We start from the raw sequence: 5523 nt of genomic DNA on the forward strand, positions 1-5523 counted from the left end.
AGAGGATTTCATTTGTGTTTCTTCTTCTGCCTTCTCCTCCTTCTTCTTCCTCTTCTTTTTCAGCAGGGTCTCACCATGTAGCCCAGGCTGGCCTTGAACTCACGGCAACCCGCTCACCTCAGTCTCCCAAGTGCTAGGATTCCAGGCGTGTGCCACCACACCCAGTTCATTTGTGTTTCTAAGTGGACACACATTGTGTATTACAGACAGTCCTGTTAGTGGACATCACTTCTGGAAGGAGGCTGGACACTAGAACTGTATTTGTTTCAGGGAAGGGATTCTGAGGATCAAGAAGAGACAAAACTTACTTTTTGCACTCTGGTCTTTTATTCTATGTCAATTTCTTTTGTTTGGTTTTGTTTTTGGTTTTTTGACACCGGGGGTTGAACTCGCCACCTGACATTTGTCAGGCAGGCATGTGCTGCTGATCTATATCCCTGGCCCCAGTGTCAATATATTTTGTAACAGTGTATTGCTTATTAAATTCTTCTAAAAACTGTGATTGGTCAAGTGTGGTGATGCATACCTGTAACTCTAGCACTTAGGAGGCTGAAGCAGGAGGGTCACAAATTCAAATACTGTCTGTTCAAAATCCTGCCTCATAATAAAAAGAACAAAAAGCGCTATTGATGTCGCTCAGTGCAAAGGCCCTGGGTTCAATTCCACAAAAAAAAAAAAAAAAAAAAGTATCAACAGCAACAAAAATCCCTTGAGTGAAAACAGAAAAGCCCCCGTCTGCCCACACATTTTCCTGAGACACCAAACTCAGACATTAAGGGACAGGCTGGGGTGAACAACTTCTCTCTTTGCCTCGGTTTCCTCATCTTTAGATGGAGTGGCCAATATGCTTACCGCAGGGGACAGCTGTGTGGACTCAGGGATTCTGCTACTCCTTGACCGTGTGGCCTTACGCAAGCTACTTGTATTAGTCACTTTCGCATCTCTGGGGCTCAGTACCTGACACCTGAAACTTGAAGGAGGAGAGGCTTATTTCGGGTCCCAGCAGGCTTCAAGGTTGAAACCACAGGGTAAAAGGCCATAGTGAAAGAAAAACGTTCATGTCATGGCAGTCAGGAAATAGAGAGAGAACTGGAGATAGAAATACACTCCTCCAAGTCATGCCCCAATGACCAGCTCACACCAGCCAGGCCTAACCTCTGCACTTGAGAATTTGGGGTGACAGTCTAGATCTAAACAACAACATTCTGCCCGTGGTCTCCAAAAGACTCATGTCCAGTTCATGCAAAATGCATTCAGCCCATATCTAGAAGTCAACAAAGTTTTAACAGTTCCAGGATTGCCAGAAATTCCAAATCCAAAGTCTCCTCTGAGACTCAAGGCAAACTCTTAGCTGTGAGCCCCGTTAAAATAAAATTTAAAAAAAGGAAGTTAAAAGCTTCTAGTGTACAATGGCATGGGATAAACATTCCTGTTCCAAAACGGAGAAAAAGAGGAATAGAAAGGGACTGATCCAAAGCAATATCAAAACACAGCAAGACAAACATTAAATCCCGTATCTCCAATGCTTGAGGCAGGTTATGATGAGATGTGAATTCCAAAGGGCTTAGGCAGCCCTACTCCTGAAGCATTGCTGGTTGCAGCCCTCACTATCTCTCTCCCGAGCTGGTTTCACTCACTGCCTGCAGCCATCCTAAGCAGACATTCCACGTCCTTAGCATCTCCAGTTCCTGAGGTCTCCACTGCATCTTTGATTTTATTCTCACAGCTTCTCATTGCCCTTTCATGGATTCTTGGCAGGGACTGTGATCCTGTCACACATTTTTACCTGGCTTTCCAATCTGAGTGGAAACCTCTGTGACTCCATAACTATTGCATTCTGCATGCCTGAAAAACTGCTAGTGCACAGATAATGCCAACGTTGGCCCCCAGCTTGAACAGTAACTGGGCCCCCTTGGACCATGGCTATAGTGGCCTCTGAGTGCCTGGAAGACTGAATTTAGAGATGCATTTCCCAAGGCAGGCATCTCAGGGATTATTCTTTTGAAATGAATGATTTACAGCTCTGTATCCCTGAGCCTGAAATGGGTGGGGTCTTGTTGGTTTCTGAAATGCCTTGAAGGCATCTTTTCTCTTATCCCTGTGCAAATTTGACTTTTGACTTTTTTTTTTTTTTTTACAAAGGCTTGCTATGAGATTTGAAATTTGGGCTGGCTTTAAACTCATGCTGACCCTCCTGCCTCAGCTTTCCAAATGCTGGAATCACAAGCAAGTACCACCATACCCGTACAGGCTTCTTTTAATTTTGATTTGTTTTTTCAGTAACCATGCTGTCCATAGGCCCAAGATTGCAGGCAATTTCCCTATGACAAAACTTCAGACTTTTCAAATCATTCAAACCTGCCATTTGTTCCAGATTCTTATTGTGGACTGAGCTGAAAACAACCAACAGTACTCATGTTATAGCCTGAACATTGGGCTGCCCGAAATTCCTCCCACCAAATTAATTAGTCTCCTACCCTTAATGTTAGTCTCCTACAAATTCTCAGAACATGGGTACAATGTTGATGCATTTTATCCAAGAGTATAACACATATGACCTCTAGTCCAACTGCCAATGGAGTTCTCATTCCTAACTGAAACCTCCTGAGCCTGGGCTTTCCTATCTACATTCCTATCAGCATGATGGTCTTCTGATTTCTGACCAGAATCTCCCATCAGGGGAAGATGGGTTGGGGGGATGGGAAAAAAGAAGCAAGGTCTATCATGTATGGGCACAAATTCTCTATGATTAATGCTATCATTATGTTCATCTAAAAGGTACCAGTAAAAAAAAATGCAAGAGAGAGAGAGAGAATCTTTTATCCAGTTCATCTTAAGACTTCTCTAGCTGATATCTTCAGACTTTTCCAAACTCTTCCATGAACCAGTTCCAAAGGCTTCTTAATCACAGGGTCAGGTAGTGTCACAGCAAGGACACCACTCCTGGTACCAATCTTCTATATTAGTCACATTCCCACTGTTGGAAAAAATACATGACAGGGGCTGGGGATTTAGCTCAGCGGCATAAGCACCTGCCTTGCAAGCAGATGGTCATGAGTTCAATCCCCAGTAAAGATAAAAAAAAAAAAATGCATGACACCCACAATTTAAAAGTTCACTGTTGTAGTGGGTTTAGTCCATGGTTGTCAGGATCCAAGGCAGAAAGAGCACGGCAGAGACAACCAGTTTGTGCCACGGCGGCCAGGAAGCCAAAAGAGTGGGAGGAAGAACTGGGAACAGGTAAACATCCTTCCAAGGGGAAAGAAACCCCAGAGGCCCACTCCCTCTGCCCAGGCCCCAGCTCTGAACGTGAGACCTGGAGGGATACTCTAGACCTCTACCACAACACTACTCATCCCCTCTCTGTGCCTTGGGCTGTTTTCACCTGTGGAGTAGAGAGACCAGAGCACCCGTGTAAAGACTAACAGAAGTATTTTACAGAAAGGACTTGGCACAGGGTCTGTTCCAGGGGGAAACTCAGAAGTACCAGTCCTTGTTGGAGTTGCATAAAGGTACTTGGAACAGGCAGTGTTTACCTTAGCTAACTTTTTCTTCTTTTAATCTTTATCTCATTTAATCCTCAACTCAGTGGTGTGTTTTGCAGATAAGGAAACAGGCAGACTCAGGAAGAGGTCACCATTGTCCTAGATTACATGAAAGGAGGACAGCCAGGCCAGGATTTGAACCCAGATCTATCCCTTCCCTCACCCCCTGCCCATCCCCCACCCCACTACAAACACACATAGTGAGAACTGTGTGCTACCCTCTTAAACTTGGAGGAGGGCTCTTAATAATTCTCACAACATTACTGCTCCGAGACTGGTTTTACTCACCAGGAACCTAAGGCCCAGAGAGGTGCCCTCCTAGCTAGAGGTCACACAGCCAGAGGATGACTGAGCTAGGTAGGATCTGCTCCTGCACTGCCCGCCTCACCTGCTGCTTCATGCACCAACACGGAGGGAGCACAGTCGATCCTGGAAATACCGAGAGGAGTCAGAATGTGAATCTGAGATTTTTTCCATGATTCAATCAACACCTAAACTCGAGGGTGTCTTCTCTTTGCCCTGTGCTGGGTGGCACTGGGGACAGAACGGTGAGTGGCATGGCTTTGTCCCTGCCCCACCCTCCCAGGGAGCACACAATCCAGTGCCGGAGACCTGTCCCCAGGTGATATTAAGCCACAGAGAGAGCCCAATGCAGCAAGTCTGAGGAGCTTAGAGAGGCCTTCCTGGAGGAGAAGGCATCTGCGCTGGATTTAAATAGGGCAGTGGAGGACAGGTTGGCTGCCACGCAGGATGTGGCTAGAGACGCTGGCATTGGAAGCCGGGTCCACGGGCCAGCTGCGCCCTCTGCTGGAAGAGTCCTATAGTGCAGTAACCGCGGGTCGGGAGAGGTTCAAGTTCGCGTGAATTCCAGTTCTAGGAAACCGAAATTCTGCGAAGCCAGCTTTGGCTATTTCTCAATTCTAGGACTTGATTCATTCCGTCTGTCACCCCAAAAATGTCTTGAGCACCTTCGCTACGCCGGGCTTTGTTCTGCTGTTAAAGAATCACAGCTGACAATACAGAACCTCGCCCACAGGAACCACTGCAGTGGAGGGTAAAAGCAACCAATGACTATAGTAAGGCAGTCGCTAAGACTAAAACACACACATACACACTCACACACACACATACACACTCACACACTCACACGCACTAACCAATTCAATCTTCCCAGCCTTTGCCTATACCCATTTGAGAGATGAGGAAAATCTAGGTACAGAGAGATTAACCAACTTGCCTCAGGCAGCACAACCACTGAGTGCTGAAATCACACGGGAACCCAGAGCCCACTTCCTAGGCGTTATGTTCTCTCACCAACAATGTAATATGTGTATGTTATGTGATACAACATACTAGTGCAATGTGCTACATTAAGTTATTTCAAGGTCTGAAAACTTCGGTGGACAAAACGAAGCAGGACAAAACTGTTTTGTTAAGAAGGTCCCATGAAACGCAGAAGCAAGGAGCTGGGCTCGGTGGGTCAGGTCTGTAATCCTAGGATCTGGGAGGTTGAGGCAGAAAAATTGCAAGTTCCAGCCGCAGCCAGGGCAATTTATACACAGTGAGACCCCGACTCAAAAAATAAAAAGAGCTGGCGATGTAACTCAGGACGGAGCTCCCGGGGTCAGTCTCCAAAAGTGCAAAATAATAATTAATTATCTACTACATAGCGACGATCAGGGAAGACCTCTCGGAGAAGGAGACTTTGAGAAGAGACAGGACTAAGGAAGGGATCCGTAGAAGAGGGGCACAACGGGAGCAAAGGACCGTCGGTCCTGGACCCAAAGTTTTCAAGATTCCAAGTTTTTAAGATTGCAGCGCTGCAGTTTCCAACCTCCGGCTCGGATTCCAGGCTCCACCGAGAGGGCTCCAGTCAGGTTCTGCGATGCCTGGGGGTCGAGAAGCCGGCTTGGCTTTCCTAAGGCGGTGGGCGGGACCGACCTCACCTGTGGGCGTGGCCTATGGAAGCCACGCCCCG

Source organism: Cavia porcellus, unplaced genomic scaffold (genome assembly GCF_034190915.1).
Source record: "Cavia porcellus strain 051 isolate PalLab524CR breed Dunkin Hartley unplaced genomic scaffold, mCavPor4.1 scaffold_7, whole genome shotgun sequence".
Taxonomy (NCBI): domain Eukaryota; kingdom Metazoa; phylum Chordata; class Mammalia; order Rodentia; family Caviidae; genus Cavia; species Cavia porcellus.